Below are 18,732 nucleotides of genomic sequence, written 5' to 3'. Positions count from 1 at the left end.
CCGGAGCTTCATCTGCATTGGATGAAGGTTCAGCTCATTCAAGGGAAGTTCCTATAGGATTTCAAATACATGGATGATTTACCTTTGACACCTCTTACCCCATCCTGGCTGTGGTGGTTTTTTTAAAAAAAAGCTTAAAATTCTTTGGCACTCCTCTTATTTAGAGATGGGAGTCTAGGACCCTTCCCCTTGAATCTAGGCAGGCTTGGGACTGCTTTGCCCAGTAGAGTATGTTATGTATGTGACTTCTGAGATTTGGTCATAAAGTGCCATGCAGCTTCCTCTATGGCTCTTGAAACGCTTGTTCTCTGAATACTGTCTCTCTCTGCATGCTCCCTTTCCGAACCCAGCTCTTATGCTGAGAGAATCCGAGCTACAAGGAGAGACCATATGTAGATGCTTTGGTCAACCATCCCAGAGAAGCCCAGCCTCTGACACCTTGCATATAAGTGAAGAAACCTCCAGATGATTCTAGACCCCAGCCATGGATTCACCCAGGCTTTCAAGTCATCTTACCTGCGGCACGTTGTGGAATAGGGACATTGTAGGGCCAGAACAAGCCATCCCAGCTAGAAGGTGTGGCAGGATCCAGACAGGGATGCTAGACTGCTTGGTCTAGAGGTGATGGAGGGAGGGAGAATTTGAGAATAACTTAAGTCAACGGACCTGTTAGAAAGTCCAGTGACTCAGGACACAGTGTAGGTTTGGTTAATTATAGAAAAACATGGACAATGTAAAATTTTCATGTGTGTAAGTATGAGTTTTAATTTAGAGATCTGGGTGCAAGGAGTGAAATTTATATTTTACTGAATTCAGCTTAATCTGTTCTGAGCTGGGGGGAATTCAATCTCAGTTACTACTAATTCTTCCTTCCTGCCTTCCCAAGGCTCTGTGAAAGGTCTGAGTACTTTATACAGATGACATTTGAGGAAGAACCCTGGGGTGTGTTTAGTGCTCAGCAGTGGCCGCTTACATATCTATCTATCTATCTATCTATCTATCTATCTATCTATCTATATATATATCGGTGTTCAGTAGCTTGTTTCCCTGTAATTTCAAAGCAATCTATGCCAACATGCACAGCTCTTTGGTTCTTTTTGGTTCTCTTGGCCATTGTAGCCAAGAGAAACTTTGAGATGAGGAAGCATTAACTACCCTTCCTATAACCTTGCCAAAAGAATGCAAGTCTTTAAGCAAATTCTGCCATTTACATGGACATTTATTAACTTTTTTTTAAAGGAAAGCACAGGAACAATTCATACACCTGCAGGCTTGGAAGCCCTGGGTCTCTGTCCTTTCTGGTGCTCCAACCACCGCCTTGCTTGAAAGGTTTACTAGAGGCAAATCTCAAAACTCCAGAGGCAGGATTCTTGAATGATGCAATTGAATCTCTCCTGTTCAAGGTTAGGTACAAGATCATTTCAAGCGTGAGTTTAGAGCTGACAGTGAATGTGGGCTCTAGGCCTTGCTAGCCTCTTATGGCCTGTTCAGGCTTCCGTTTGGGTTCTCCCATAAGCCAGGTAGTCCATTTAGGAGGTAAAGGAACCACCAGTAGGAGAATGGATTAGTGAGCCTCGTATGTTGTCAAGCTCATTACCACTGTAAGTTACTAGAGGTTAATTCCGTAGGAAAAACACATGGAGCCAGTGTAGAGCACAGGCCTCAGAGTTATCCCATCTGAGGGCCAAGAGAGCTGGGGTATTTATGCACCAACTCTGGTTAATGATTGATTGAAGGCTACGCAAGAATTAATTTCCTGGCACTTGTGACCAGACACACAGACAACAAAGTGGACTTCAGTGACAAAAGGAAGCCCATAGGCCGGGCAATGCAGCTGTTGGCACTGGGCAGTGGGCTGGTATGCCCAAAGTGTACAGGTGAGGGGACCACAGGTGGCATCTGCTACAGGTGGGAAGAGAGACCATTTCTGGCACTCCTCCTGCTAGCTAACAAGTCACTGATTCCACCAATGAAGACCCATTTCTGATACTCACTGTGTACTAATTAGGAAAGCCTCCAGTGTTGATTGGAACACTGTGGATGGCGTGCTTGAAGGAGCCACCTTTGGAAGGTGGCCTTTTTGATCGAATGTCGGCCGAGTACTCCTGGCATGGGGAGTCTCCAACAAACAACTGATGGCCCCTAGAGCTGAAGCTTAAACTCTCACATACATCCAATCACATGGTCTATTCTGGAATCACTTAGAGTGAGTGACAGACAGCATCATACTTGCCATCCCAGAGCCCTTTAATCAGAGGACCTCACCCTACTCAGTTACCGGGTACGGGAACAGGGCTTGGGTGCCCTACTGCTAGCAGGACCTGCCAGAAACCAATCCCTTTCATCAAAGAGCCCCAGACAGTCTCTAACCCTCCTCCCTCTTAAGGGGGATTTTGCCTTCTTAAAATCTTTGAACTCTAATATTCTCCTCCATTTCCTCCCATCCATCTGCCCTCCCCCTTCCCCCAGCACTCATGTGGAGATACACACTTTGTCAGGGCAATTCTTTTCAGTGGCTCGAGGTTTCTGTAAAACAACAGACTGGAGTCATAATTCCTATCCCACGTCCTGGGACCAGCATACTCTAGTTTTCAGCCATTCCACACACAGCCCCTGAGGCGAAGGAGCCCCCAACTCATCTTCCTGTGGGGGACCCTGGAAAAGGAAAAATACCTAAAGCAGCAAGATCAAACTACAAGTTAATATCGTAATAAATTATCCTGCCACTTTTATGTAAAACTTGTGTGCTGTGCTTTTGTTTTTTTTTTTAGAAAAAAGGTAATTTAAAAATACATAACATAGATTGATGCCTCCACAGCATCGATGCCAATCTATGGGGTGTCACCTCTGTTTTAGGGTCTATGCCAAGATCAGTATATACATTATGTCATCAAATCCTCATGAATCTTATGTGAGGCGTGATTATCCCCTTCTTACAGATAAGAAAACTGATTTTCATAGGGATTCTTAAGAAAAACCACCATTTTTTATAATCACAAAAAAAGTTAATTGGCAAGTAAATTAAAAAGCTCAATGAAGGAAATGGAAATCCCTATAATTCCTCAATCCATAGATTACAATTTATCGTATTTTGATGATATCATTCCATCTTTTTTTTTTGATGTCCGTTTGCACATATATTTTGAAAAACCAAAATTGGGCTCTTTAGGTAGCAACCTTTCAAATGTGTTCTCTGAGAATGCTGAAGGACGATTTTCTGACATGGTTTTTCTTGAGGCAGAAACTAAATCTTCATGAGGGCAATCCAAAAGCATGCAGCCTTCAAATCATTCATGGTGTAAAGAGATGTGTGGTGAAAAAGGGGGGATGGGGCTTAATTGTGCAATTTTTGTGGGTTCTTTGTAAGACTCTTGGCCTGCAGCTTAGAAAACCTTTGCTTGGTTTGCTAAATAGCCCTTCTCACTTGGCCCGGGATCTTCCATCTGAATGAACACCAGCAATTTAGATTGTGCTATGTTAAAATTTGAGGCCATGATCATGGGTCGTCTGGGACCATAACAAAAATCTACACATGTGATTCTTCCTCTTTTCTACTTTCTCAAATACAGACTAGTTTGAGAACCCTCATTAAGTAGAAAACAACATTTTTTAGAGTGGCTCTCAAAGGCTAAAAGGAAAGAAAAGAAACCCTTCTTGAGACTCCTCGCCAAGCTCCCCACAAGCCCACGATTGTCTTGGGTTTGAGTCTCAGCTGAGCGAGCACATTCCCGGCCTGGGGCAAAGACAGGGCCTGGCTTCTTCCCAGCCCCGCTCATTGTGATGGGAGGCTGAGCCCTGCCACTGTTGCAGTGGGAGGAGTGGGGAGGAGGGGTGCCCCACGCAACGGGGAGTGGGTGGCCTCGCCCCTAGCAACCAGGCTCTCTGTGGCTGCAGTTCCTTTCAGGGGTACTCACAGCCTCCCTCCCCTGCTTGCTTCCTTGCTACAGACCTTAATACCCCAGGCTGTGAATTCCCTTAGAGCGGGGACTGTGTCTGACCTATTTTTGAGTCAGCCCCCTAGCACTGCTCAAAGTATGCTTATCGAATGAATGAATGAGCGAAAGATCTAATTTCCATAACACCGAGGCATTTCCCAGAGGCAACGGGCCCTTTGACCTTCAAGGAACCAAATGCACGGGATGTATTTCACAATACCCACGCCTATGGAAACAGGGGTCTCAATGCCAGATTAAACAAACCCCTGGCCCCAAAGCCAGACCGAACTAACCAGGGCCAGAGACTCCCGTCATGCTCGCCTTCTCGCTTTCTTTCTCCCATGTCCCGTCTGCCACCCGCCAACCTCAGAAGAGGGACTCAGATCTGGCCTCTGCTTACTTGTCAACCTCACTAGCCACTTTAGCCAAGACCTTCATCCCATCTCTTGTATGACAGTGGGATCTAATCAGTCTTAGAGCAAAACACTCCCATCAAATGAAATTTTACAGATGTCAAACTGCTGAAAGCTGTTGCTCTGGATAGAGATGATGATGTCCCACACACCCACCTATGGTAAACTCACTGTCAATCTTGGGTTCTAAGGATACGCTTTGAAACCAACTGACCAAGACTTCTGCAGCAGCCTTGAACCTGGTGTCTCTGCCTCAGCTTGATAAAATGAACACCTAATCATGAAACACTCCTGCTTAAAAATTGATATTGCTTCCTGTTATGGATAGGAAAACCATCATAACTTTTTAGCTTGCATGCAAAATCCTTCTGGATCTGGCCCCAGCCTGCTCTTCTCCCAGAAGGCATTCTGTAGACTTCACAGAAGTGCCTGCACAGTCAAAATCCCCATGATGATATCCCGTCGATAACACACTCTTCTATACTCGCTTGCTTTCCTTTCCTGTCTCACTCTTTCTGCTTCTTCACTCCTGATTCCTGGGATGACCTCTCAAATAAACTACCTGCACTCTGTTTCAGACTCTGTTTTCTGGAAAAACAGACCAAGACACTGGGAGAGTTTGACAGAGACCCAAATCTGGGCTCTGCACGTGGAGCAGTGCCTCACCCATGCAGTCATGCCAGATCCTCGGGCCCACTGGTGCTTTAATGAAGCTTGCCTATTTGACCTTGGCGACCACAAAGTCCACAGCAGAAAGAGGAAGAAGCTGATCTGACCTTAGTTGTTTTCTCCACTTGTCATTCTCTATGAGTAATGCCTTCTCTAATGAGCAAACATTTTTCGTTTTTAATTTTAAATTAGCCATCAATGAGAGAGGAAAGCCCAAAGAGTTTGGAGAATACAATTAATTTCTTTGGTGAGATTAAGCAGAAACAAAACCTCACGTGGCCCTCTTTACCTGTGCTATCACCAGGTCCTCAAGTCTGAAACCAGGGGTCACCCTTGAAAGCTTCATCTTCTTCCTCTGCCGTATAAATCATTAAATTCTGTCAATTTTCCCTCCTTAGTGTCTCATGAGTGCATGACTGCTACAGAGGCCTCCTAATTGTCCCTCAGCTTCCACCCTAACCCTCTCTACTCCATTCCACCCACCCACAGCAGTCTGAGCTGGGTGATCACACTCTTGACCCAGGACAGAGGGGTCCCCTGCGACCATCCTCTCAAGCTGCTCAGTTCAAATCCCTAAGGACAGCTCTGTGAGTGGCTCCGTCACTGTATTAATTTCCTAGGGTTGCTGTAACCAAGTGTCGTAATGTGGAGGCTAGCTGTCCGAAATCAGGGTGTCAGCAGGGCCATGCTCCCTCCAAAGGCTCCAGGGAAGGATCCTTCCTCACCTCGTTGAGCTTCTGGTGGTTCCAGGTATTCCTTGGCTTTTGGCTATTTATCCCTTCAAGAGTATTTTTAATTTCATTTATTGTGTTGTTCATCGTTGCTTGTTTCATATTTATTTCTTCTAGGTCCTAGTTAAATGTTTCTTGCATTTTCTCTATTCTATTTCCAAGATTTTGGATCATCTTTACTATCATTATTCTGAATTCTTTTTCAGGTAGACTGCCTATTTCCTCGCCATTTGTCAGGTCTGGTGAGATTTTGCCTTGCTCCTTCATCTGCTGTGTGTTTCTCTGTCTTCTCATTTTGTTAAAGTTAGTGTGTTTGGGGGTCTCCTTTTCACAGGCTGCAGGTTCGTAATTCCCATTGTTTTTTGTGTGTGTCCCCAGTGGCTAAGGTTGCTTCAGTGGGTTGTGTAGGCTTCCTGGTGGAGGGGACGAGTGCCTGTGTTTTGGTGGATGAGGCTGGATCTTGTCTTTCTGGTGGGCAGGGCTGCATTCGGTGGTGTGTTTTGGGGTGTCTGTGACCTTATTATGATTTTAGGCAGCCTCTCTGCTAATGGGTGGGGTTGTGCTCCTGTCTTGCTAGTTGTTTGGCATAGGGTGTCCAGCACTGTAGTTTGCTGGTCGTTGAGTGGAGCTGGGTCTTAGCACTGAGATGGAGATCCCTGGGAAAGCTTTCACCGTTTGATATTGCTTGGAGCTGGGAGGTCTCTGGTGGAACTATGTCCTGAACTCAGCTCTCCCACCTCATAGGCTCAGGCCTGACCCTCAGCTCTAGCACCGAGACCCTGTCAGCCACACGGCCAGGTACGTGGGGAGTTTCTTGTCTTCTGGGAAGTCTGAGGTCTTCTGCCAGCATTCGGTAGATGTTCTGTAGGAGTTGTTCCACATGTAGATGTATTTCTGATGTATTTGTGAGGAGGTGGGTGATCTCCACGTTTTACTCCTCTGCCGTCTTGAAGGTCCCTCCAATGATTTATTATTTCTCTTGATTCTGTGCTTTGGCTGCAGGTTCTTTGTTGGTCTTGACTAGGCTCAATCTGTGGGCTGTGTTCGGCTGAAGAGTTGGCTGGCTGTTGGGCTCAGTAGGGATACCTGGGTCAGCTGAGCATCCCTTTCTTTGTGGTCCTTCATCCCACTTGGATGGTGGTGTCAGATCATAGTGGTCTCAGGGTTCCAAGAGAGCAGAGGTGGAAGCCACAAGATCTCCAGAAGCCTATTTCAGAAGTTGTAGAGGATCACTCCTGGTGCATTCTGTCAGCCAAAACAAGTCACAAGCCCAGCTCAGATTGCAGGGAGGGGGACATAGAGTCTACTTCTTGAAGGAAGAAGCTGCAAAATCACATTGCAAAGGAGTATGCCTACTGGGAGAGGAGGAATTTGTTGCCATTAAACTATCTACCACAAATGGATAAAACCTGATGTGAGATAACATGTAACACAACTCTGTTATTGTGGACCCTGGGTTGCACATGACAGAACTCTAACTCCAACTGGCTTATCAAGGAAAAGGAGGGGAGAATTTATTGTGTCACTTTCCTTTTAAATCCAAGGGTTAGTCCAGCCTAGTCACCAGCACTTGGTATCTTGTCCTTTCCTTCTTTCAGGTGGGACCACCTCCATATATTGGTAAATTCGACATTACCAGTTTCATCCATACATTCCCACTAAAAAGAACCTTTTCTCCAAATTTTTCCAACAAACGTCTCAGGATTGCCTGTCATTGGCTTGGCTCTGGACATGCATCCATCTCTGAGCCTGTCACTAAAGCTAGGAAGTTGAAATATGCTGATTGGCCATTCTTGGATCATATGTCTATGGAATGGGGTATAAGCCCAGGGTTGTGCTGGTAAACATTTAACAGCCAGCTCTGGGGTGAGAGGAGGAAGATGCTTATTTGTAGGCTTTGCCAAGGTCAGTGGTATAAATACTGTCACCATGGCTGAGTTCAAGTTGCCATCGTGATGCACATTGAACACGGAGTTTGGAAGAGATGGCACGATCACAAGCAGAGCTAGTAGAAGTGGTCGCCAGCACACCACTACATAACCCTGCCCAAATCACAGGACTAAGAGTGGGGGAAGGGTGGTGCCCTGGGGGAAATCAGGAAATAGAAACTAAATAGACCAGTAAAACCCCACCGGATTTCCAATCTAATTCCTTTATTTTCTTTCCCCACAAATGGACAATATTTGAGGGACTAGTATTTTGCTTGCTATTGTGGTTGCTTTTAATAATCAAAGTCAGTAGGAAGTTTGGAGATCGAAGAAATCAAATCAACTTTATGAGGTTGCTGCAATTATTGCCCCCATATAACAGATGCAGAAACTGAGGCACAGAGCGGAAAGGTGACTTGCTTATGGTTACACAGCTAGTCAGTGGCAGTGTTAAGAATGAGCCTAAATGACAGTCCCTCCTGTCAATGGTCTCAACTTCTACCCTCTGTTGCCTTCTCACTGCTCGAGTGGGGTATCTCATAACCGCAGAGAGCCCTTTAGTGGATATTTTGCAAAGCTGAGGATTCCTTCATAATGTGTCTGTGACATCATGTCCCGTGTTTGAATATGGGTTTTTATTAAAGAGGGAAAGGCAAGCCTTTTAAAAGAGCAGGCTCTAGATGGCTTCTTCTGGGAGGACAAATCCCATCCGGACACATGTGGGTAGGTCGTGGCTCAGGCTGCATCTGCTCACAGCAGGGAACTCTGGCCTGTGAGAGTGTGTGGGTGTGTGAGGTCTTCTGGCCTCCACCTCAGGAGCTGAAACTAACCTGTGGTTGGTGGCTCAGGAGACTAGAGTTAGCTGCCTGGGACCGACAATCCCAGGGAGGACCCAGGTCTCCCTTAGAACCTCCCGGACCATTTATGTGACCACCAGTCCTGGGACAATCAGAGGAGAGTGGAAGTGACAGGACCCTGCGGTGGGGAGGGCCACTCCGATGACTAATGTGTGTCCAGGAAGACCTTGGCTGGGTTGGGTGTCTCCTTCAGGCTGGAAACGATGATTTGTGGGTCTGGGAGTTCGGATTTTATGGCCTGAACCTTTAGCCTTTCTGGGGCCTGTGAGAGAGGCCCAAGAGGAGAAGTTGCCAGGGGCAGTTAACGTTTGGCCTTGGTTTGATTTGTTCCAGTTGTTTCGCAGCTACCCCTCAGTCTGTTGTCATCGATCGCGGGGAGTCCCTGGGCACCCAACTCCCCAGCTGGAGTCAGGCTGTAGGAAGAAGAGGGCAAGAAATAAAACAAGGATGAGGACCCCCGTCTTCCGGAAGGAGGGCGCAAGGACAGAACGGGGACCTGCGCAGTGGCAGGGCGTCTCCGGGGAGCCCTTGTGCTTAGAGCCCTCGGAGCTCAGTGGAGGGAGGCAGGGAGGGAGGGAAGCCTTTTTGGAGGAAGGGGGCTTCCCGACTATTCAAAGGGCATACATAGGCATCTTGAGAGGAAGGCGGAAAGCACTGGAGCTGAAGGAACAGCCTGTGGAGGGGTAGCAGCGGAAGGTTCTGGGCGGAGAAGGAAGTGGGAAGCAGAGGACAGAATTGAGGAGAGGAGATGGGGGTGGGGAAGTTAGATAGGGACCGCTTCAAGCCTGGGGCAGAAGGGAGGAGAGAACACAAATATAAATGAAAATAGGATCCCTGTCTTCCAGGAGCTCGCCAGTGAGTCTCTGATGTTTTTGAGGAGAATCCATGTTATCCAGGAAATGCAGGAAATTGAAGAAATGTAGAGGAACGCCTTGGAGGGAGACATTGTCCAGGCATCAGCTGTACAGGAAGCGTCTAAGTTACACACTCGGGTGCTTCTCCTCCACCCAGACAATGTTTTTCTTCTCCCATAACAACAAGCCTACAGCTGGGGAAGGGGAGGGGGTGATTTTAAAAAAACCATTCCAAGAGATAAATCTTGTAATACTAACCACTGAACAGCTGGCCCTTTAAAGCATAGAACAGCCATTTAGCCATTAATCCATCCCTTTAAAATGCAGAACCAGCCCACCCCAACACACACACACACACACACACACACACACACATGCAGGCACACGTGTGCGCGCGCACACACACAAAGGATAGTTCCATTTCATTCAGCGCAGCTACAGCTGCCACAGCTCTTGTACTTTTCAGGTTCACTCATACAGCCCTGGGTCCAGTTGAAAGAGTTTAAGCCAGCAATGGGAACCAGGGAAGGGGAATGAAAGAGTAGCCAGAAATTCTAAATGCCTTTTCACCAAATTCCTCTCTGGGTGCTCCCCGTGATCCTGGATCCTGACACAGCAGTAACTGGTGCCCTTTCTAGAACCTCCTGCCCTGCCTGAGCTTCTCGCTTTCCTGGAAACAATCTGCAAGGGCAGCTGTCACCACCAGGCCCCACAGCCCACCAGACATTCACCAGATCTCCTTGCAGGTCCGACTCTTCTGTTTCTCTGTCTTATTCCCCATGGTCACCTTGAGTGATCTATATACCACGTGTTGTCCTGATTGTGCCTAGTTGCCCTAGGACTTTGATGAGACCATTCTGTCTGTCCTTCCCAGCTTGGAATCTTAGTAGCCTCTTTGCATCTGTGATTCGTAACCTTCCTGAGAGGCAAAGAAATACAATTAAGCCCCATCTCTCCCTCTCTCTCTCTCTCTCTCACGCACACACACACACACACTCACTCACGCACATGTGTACATGCACAAATACATGGCTGTGACTGACTGGTTTGGAAAAGAGGAGTGGTGTGTGTTTGTGTTTTTGAGAGAGAAAGAGATAGAGAGAGAGGGAGAGGGAGAGGGAGAAGGGGGGAATCAGATGAGTAACTGTTTGGGATGGGATGAATTGGTTAGCTGTCAGGTATAAGAAAATTAAGGCCATTAGCTATTTTCGATTTTTTTCTGTCCTGTCAACAAGATTAGCAAGCCAAATGCTCAAGGAGCACGTTTGGGGGAGTTTTGAGTGCTCCGTGAAACCCACAAACCTCTGCTGAGGGAGATTGCCTGGAATTCTCTCCCGCCTGCCCTTTCAGTGGGTGATAATAACGGGAGAATTAGTGAGCAGACAGATGCTGCGCGCACTGGTGCACAGCGCTCGGCATTGTATAATAACGAATATATTCACAATGGCTGTTTCAATGGTTGTTTCCTAAAATGATAAAGTTAATTTTGCTGGGCCCTTCTTTATGTTTTAAATCTGAGCCTCACAAAAGATAGAAGCTGAAATCACCTCTTATTCTTTTATTCACAATGGTTTCATTATGGCATTTGGAAATACAAACAAAAAAAATTGTATTCTGCAGGGAGCTGGGAAACACGCAAAGCCTGGTATGTTCTCCCAGCATCTGGATGTCCAGTGATTGCTGCTTTGTTTTGATCTTGGTTGGTGTTTAGACAAGTAAACAGGGTCCTTGGGCAGTGGGATGTTATTATCAGTATTTACTCAAAATCTGAGTAGGGTTTTATACTTTTTACAGTGTGATCTCCGTAAGATGTTATCTCAATAATAATAGTCATAGCAGCTACGGTGGTACATTGGGTGCCTACAATGTGCGTGTCAGTATACTAGATGCTTTTCAGTTATTAATTTAAATCCTCACATCAACCTTTGCAAGATAGGTCTTAGGTTGAACCACATGAAATTGCCGTTTCTGTAGATCAAAATATCAAATATAGGCGATGTCATGTGATTCAAATTAATGTTATTTCTCTATTTTATAAAGGCACGGTCTCAGAGATATAAGGTAATTGGCACAAGGTCAGCCAGCAACGAAAAGGCAAAACAGAGGTTAAGAGCCAGGCCTGCAGAGCCTGGGGGTTCTTGTTTACCCCAGGCTCCTTACAGCTCGGTTCAATGTGCATTATTATTATCTCCAATTACATCCGAGGACATCACTGAAAAACAAAATGACTAGGATATACACCCACGGAAAGGCAAGGCAAAACTCAAACCCTATGTCTTAAGGGAACCCATTCATCTTTCCCATTTAGCAATGAAAACCCAAGAATAGGATAAGCTTCAAGCAGAACTGCAATGACAGATGAGCTGGCATCTTTCCACCTGGCAATCAGCGACCTGTGTCACACATCCTGCACCTAGTTTCCACAGCCCCGCAACACGCCCTCTACTCCCATCCTTGCCCAGGGGATTATCCTGAGTTCCTCTGCCACATTTCCCTCATAATGTGTTCACTCAGAAAGCCCCACTCATTCCTGAACCCCTGAATCTGTGCCACGCTGGAGTGGTAGCATTTTAATGGAGGACGTTTGGGGCACTGTCTTAGCTTGGGGTCCCCCAGAAGCAGATCCTAAGACAAAGATTTGAGTGCGAGGTGTTTATTTAGAAGTTAATCCTAAGAAGCTCTGATAGAGGAATGAAGAAGTGAGGCGGGGAAAGAAAGGACACCGATACAAGGTGTGTTATCGAGCAAGTGACCTCTGTGGGCTCCCCATTGGAGCTCAGTCCAGCTGGGGACCTCTGGGCGACAGTAGAATATGCCCCAGAGTTATCCCAACCAAGAAGTGAGGAAGCCAGTGTATATATCCACCAACTCATTGGCTGAGGACAGCTTCCAGGGTATAGACTCCAGTTTGCCTTCTCAGAGTCCTGAATGTGCTCCCATGGCCAGAATCCTTGGCAGGTATTCGCTGTAAATGCCTGCAGGATATAGGAGTGAGTGCCAAGGGGACCTCTTTGAGAAGAGCTGGCCCAAGAGATTCCAAATCTGATCACCACATCTGTGACAGGCACCTGAACATCACCTGAACTTACAGGACTCTCTCCATGAAACTCAAGAACATCTCTAAACTCAAGGACAGGCAGTCGGGTCAGGACATCCTGAGGCATGAGCCCCAGTGCCATTCACCTAGTACCCTCAAAGCCACCTATTCCTCAGGTGTGTCCTAACCGAAGTAGGACTTCCAGCATTTCACTCCCTCCTTTTTCCAGAACCCCTTACCCACAAATGTGAGACTTCTCTGTAATGCATCCAATGGGATTTTTCAGCCCGTGGTCCCTCTTGAGGTCACTTTCACGCTAGTAAAATGGGTGATTCCTTGGGGATACTGGGAGAAGGCACCTTGCAAGTTTCAGAACTTGATTGGTGGTAGAATTTTTTCTGTCTCTTCCCAGCTTTAATGTGGCTCTAATTCTGACTTTGTTGCAGAGCCGTGAAATCAAATTAGGAAGTGGGAGGGGACGAGCAACCCCTTCAAGCACAATCAACTTCTGATGGCTTCCCCAAAGCTCTAATGAATCTGCGTAGACCTCCAGTAACACAAGATTGCTTTTTGCAGCCCTTGGTTTTTCTCCTTTCCTAACGAGAAAATGGGCCAGAGCACAGGTATGCAGGTAGCTAATGCAACAAGGTGTCGGAGAACCTTGGCTTTTTCCTGAGTCGGGAAGCCTTGGGGAAGGGAGAGGAGGCTGATAAGGAGGAAGGGAAGACAGGAGCAGCAGCAGAAACTTCCAACCCCGATGGTGGGTCTGTTATGTATCAGCTAATGTGCGGGACATTGTGTGGAAACAAAGAGAAGGAAAACATAATCCCTGACCCTGAATGGCTAGCAGGCTGTTTGCTCAGAGCCTTGCAACTCCAAGTGTGAAACGGCAGCATCACCATCACCAGAGAGCTTGTTGAAACGCAGAATCCCAGGCTCCTCTACAAGACTTCCTGGATCAGAATCTGAATTTCAACAAGATCCCCAGGGGATTTGCACGCACGATAAAGTTTGAGAAGAGCTGGCCCAAGAGATTCCAAATCTGATCATGTCACATCCGTGCTCACAACTCCATTCTGATCTCATCCTGACTTCCCATCCTCAGCTCTCACCACTCCTTAGCATCCCTTGGAACTCTCCACTCCAGTCTCATGATCACATCACATCCTTCCATCCATCCTCACGCTGTTTCCTGCAGCAGCAATGCCCTGACTTTTGTCTCTGCCTATCAAAAATGCTCTACATCTTCATGCCCAGGTATCCCCTCTGTGACGCCTGACCCAACCCCCCAATCAGAATGTCATTACTGTTCATTTGCCGCTGCCTGACTTCCTTGTCCTTAGATGTTTGCATGCAGCCTAACGGTGGTTAGAAGGATGGGCATTAGAGCCTGATCATTCTGAGTCCAAATGCCAGTTCTACCCATTTTGATCTGTGTGTGCAGATTAGATCACTGTTTTTAATTTTTTGCACCCTCCCTCTATTAGAATTACACACCCACAGCCTTTTCTATGTGACTTTACAATTTCTCCCCCTTGGTTGGGCATAAAATACTTCCCTGTCCATTGATGTTAGTCTTGCCATGTGACTTGTACTGGTTAATAGAATATGAGTGAAAGTGACAGTGAGTGAGTTCTGAGCCTACTGTGTGTTTCCAGTTGTCGCCCTGTGATTCTACCACCATCATGAGTAGAACACACCCCAGGTTAGCTGTTGGGTCCAAAGAGGATGAGATACACAGGAACATACTTGAACTCAACCTGCAGCCAAGCCAGGACGACCCACATCTTGAAGCAGAACTTCCCAAGCGGACCCATGGACCCATGCTCAATAAAAATAACCCTTATTATGATGTGTCACTGAGTTTTGTGGTGGGTTGCACAGCAGAATTTGTGGCACTAGGTAACTGATATACTATGCCTCGCCAAACCTCAGTTTTCCCATCTGTGTAATGGACAGATAAATATCTACCTCATTTTATTGTTGTGATGATTGAAATGTGGTAATATATGTAAACTGAGTTCACAGTAGTGCCTGATAAATACTAGGTATTTATAAATACTAGGTATTTAATGTTAATAGTATTATTATGTCTTCCCACTAAACTGGAGACTTTTTTACAGGAGGATCTTTGTCTTACCCATCTTTTTCTCCTCCCAAACGTGCATTGGGCTCCTAGAAAGCACTCATTCAGTGAATAGAATCAAGCATTAATACAGAAAGTTGCTCTTTGGCTTGGGCAGTTCTTGCCCTGCAAATCCTTACTCAGCCTTTAGTGACGAGCCTGAGCTTGTCACAGCAGATAGATGAAAGCTTCAGGATTGAGGGTGTTCTGTTCAAAGCAGTGGTTATAGTAGGCCTTGGGGGTATTTTGCTGAGTTTTGTGTGTAGTTAAGGAATCTAATAGTGTTTTGATTTGTTTCTCAATTAGAAATGCTACACATAGAATTTCATGGAAAAGAAGCATTTCTTCTTCAAAGGAAGTTGTGGGAAATACAGAAATCCCCACCCCTCTGCCTTCCAAATTCAAGTGTGAGCCTTACGTGTATTCTTCACCCAGTCTGGAGTTTAACCTCTGAAAAGCTGGCTGTGGAGGCGGGAGGGAGTGATGACTGGGGCAGGGCCCCGTGGCATGTGTCTCTTTAAGAAACAGAAATGAAACCTAATTAGCATAGACTGGCTGCAATTAACATATAAGTCCCAGTTCTGGGAGTTGGAGGAAGGGAAAAGGATAGAGCTAAAACTTAACGGGGTTTTGTTAGACAAAATTAGCTCCCGCAGAACAGCCATAAAAATATCTAAATTATGAGAGCCTCTTGCCATTTGCCATTAACATGAAGGGACATGCTAATGTTTAGTGGCGCCATGTCCTGGAAATTAACTGCAGTGAAGAAAGCCCCAGGGGCATCCCGGTGAGTAATAAGGGCAAGTCCACTGACTCGACTGTTACCCAACTGCTTGACTAAATGTTTTACAGAAACTTAGACTCTGCAAATCACACGGGTCTCAGCCAGTCTTTTTGGCAATGGTTCCAGAACTGTCGGATGACACCTCCATGGGTGATATATGGAAAGCTGAAGTCTCTTTGTATAGTCTTTGAATTTGGGTACTATTTTCCTCAAAAGAAGACATTCCTAAGGCTGATTTGTGGACATTTGAAGATGCCTCCAATTCTTTCTCTCGCCATCTTTACGCTCTCAAAGAAAATTAGCCCCTTTGCTTTTAGAATAGTGCCAAACCAACTGGTGTGAGTTTCATTGTAGACTCCTCCCGTGGTTTTACTTCTTGCCTTCCCTTGGGGAAAGGGGTAAACCATGATCCTCTATTTTCTTCTCCTAAAAGTCACCAATGATCACTTAAACATACAAAGGAGTTTTTTCATGGTCCTCAGTCTCTTCTACCTCCATTTCATTAGACTTAGTTGACCAGTCTCCCCTGCCTTGATTTCCATACCGCGTTCTCTGAGGCTTTCACTCCGCCCTTTCTCTTTTAGTGGGTCCACTTTCTCATCTACAGGCATTGCCCAGGACTCCTGGCCTCTATCCTGGTGTCCACCATCACTTATAGGCCAGTGTCACTCAAATCTGAAACCTTGGCCTAACCATTTAGCCCTGTGTTTCAAACTTCCAGCAGGACATCCACATTTGGAGTTCCTATTTTCATTTCCAATTCAGCCTTCCCACACCCGCATCCGTTATCCTCCCCTATTTTAGGGAGATGCCCATTATTTCCTCCCTGACCCTCATCTGCCTCTTTATAGCTCTGGAGAGTACATCCTATACACTTATTATTCTCATCCTCCTCCACAGCTGGTTGGATCAGGATCCACAAATACCTGACCCAGGAGCTCATCTGTTGGGTGGCCTACAGCCTCACTCTCAAGAATTCAAACTCAGTTGAGAAGCTACTGAGATCTCCAAGCTTAGCCTCTTTCTTGCCCTTCCTAAGGCTTGGGTTGTCAGCTTTCCCTTGCATTCTGTAGGACACACTGATTCTTCCAACAAATTACAATTTTAAGTGGGTTCTAACAATGTTTGGACAGCCATGAAATTTCTGACTGAATCACACTTGATTTGCTTGCCCTTCCCAACTTTCCATTCTATATCTTTGAAACCATTGTTTTCCCAGGCTTAAAAAGGATAAACTTTGGAGACATCTTTGAAGCCATCCTTTACTCCTTTATACCTGATCAGTCTTAATGACTTTCTATTCCTTCCTCTGAAATACCTTTGAGATTTTAGATCCTCCTTTGTCCAAGCTCTGATCACCTTCAAGCCGGGCTTCTCCACTCTAAGCTCTACCCTTCCAATCTCTCATTCATTTCTTCTTAAAACACAGCTCTCATCAAAGTATCCCTCTGCCAAAGAACCTCTGAGTTCTCCTCCATGTAGCCTCTCCAATAGGTTAGTTCAGGCTCATTCACATGGTGGTCTAATGGTCCCAAGTGCAGCAAGAGGACAAACCCCAAGGTGTCAGTCCTGTTGAAACCTCTGCCTATGTCTCATTGGTTAATGTCCCATTGGCTAAAGCCAGTCATGTAGACAACCCAGATTCAAGGAGAAAGGAAACAGACCCCCATCTTCTGATGGGAGGAGCTGCAGTGTCACATTGCAGGGAAATGAATGCAGAGAGGCGAATAATTTGTAAGCATTTTTCTAATCTACCACATTCAGCATGAACTGGGAGTGGGCCTCATTAGTATTCTCTTCTTGTCCATTCTGTCACGGGAATATCCTCCCCCTCTGCTCTTTTCCCTTAATTCAAATTCTTCTTCCCATAGGTTAGGGACAAATCTCTGAACTCTGCTCTAAGGATTCCCAAATAACCAGCTCTTCACCATTTCTGGTCTCTGGCCCCTCCCTTACTTTTTGGTCATTCTCTTGAACTCATGTCTTTCTTCTGGATTGGATTGAAAATTAACCAAGGATTGCTTTGCGTATCTTTATTTATGAAATATATATTTATAGCTTTCATATATCTTGACTTTCATGTCTAGTACAGGGTACAGCATCTGGGAGGTGCCAAATAGTACTTGTTTGTTATTTGCTATCAAGGAATAGCTCAGAATTCTCCTCAAAGCCATTTTGCTCTGAAATTCATTTTAGTTAAAAAAAATAAATAAACGTATGCCCTTAGCACTCTGAAGAAGGTGGCAGGGAAAGCTCAGATGATGTAAAGATTTCAGCTTTCTGACTAGGTGAGAATCACAGCTCCAGTTGGAATGCCTCTCCTAACCTTGGGCTCAGTGAAACTTGTGGGCCTCCTCAGCCAGTTTTCTTCAATGCCCTGGCCACGCGACCACTCTGAGCAGTCATTCTGTAAGCTCAGCGCCATACTCCATGGATGGCGATCAGCATCTTTCTTGCTCTTGATTTGCCTGTTGAGAGAATTCCATGAAAAATACCAATCTTCCAGGCCTCAACAGGACAGTTTAGGGACCACAATCTGAAAATACCCTCTGCCTGCAGGCTCTAATTTTCCCTGGGTTCCTGCTCAGACAGTTAGGGCTTTATTGTTTGTGTTCCCAGGGACCCTCCATAGACAGGTTGGCATAGAACCTGCCTTATGAATGCCTCTGCTCCAGTCAGATCTTTCATTGCTTAGACCCCCTTTGCCTCCCAGGCTTGCTGATCCAGGGCCCTATTTTCCTAATTTGTTTGATCCTAGAGCATGTTGCTTGTCCCTTGGGTTGCACGTCAGGCCAACTCTCAGAAATACCTTCTGAAATCTGATCGGTGTCCCTTCTCGCATTTCCCTTTCTGAGAATTTGGAAAGGAATCCAGGAAGCCCAGTCATACGTAGCCACTGATTTTATTTATACCACTGTCAAAAATAAAAAGTCTCCAAACATCAAAACAAGGCTTAACTTCTAGACCTTTGGGGTGACGTGGAATGACGGATCAAGCTCAAGGATGCTGTGCTGTTTTTGATCCTGACACTGGGTTTTTACGCTGAGGCCTCTTTCTGATGATATAAGGAAATACGTGCCTCTGGAAAGATGGGGAAGAGTGGATAAGGAAAGTGCACGCGCGCGAATGTGTTTCTGTGTGTGTATGTGTAGGTGTGTGTAGGTGTGTGTGTGTGTGTGTGTGTGTGTGTGTGTGTGTGTGTGTAAAGAAGAACAGCAGGTTTCCCAGTCTAAGAAATTTTTCGGCTGTGGGACGAGATTTGCATGCCCTTCTGTGTCGCAGAGACTCGGTATGTTTGCAGCACATCGTCGGGGTGCCTGCATCTCAAATCACTGGCTGTGTGCAGCCTTGATGAGGCACCCGATTTACATATTCTCAATTTAATCTAAAGTAGGTACT

The sequence above is a fragment of the Delphinapterus leucas genome, chromosome X, assembly GCF_059928025.1.
Source record: "Delphinapterus leucas isolate spDelLeu-1000000601 "Yukka" chromosome X, BTC_Dleu_Yukka2, whole genome shotgun sequence".
NCBI lineage: Eukaryota > Metazoa > Chordata > Mammalia > Artiodactyla > Monodontidae > Delphinapterus > Delphinapterus leucas.
This window is presented reverse-complemented; position numbering follows the sequence as displayed.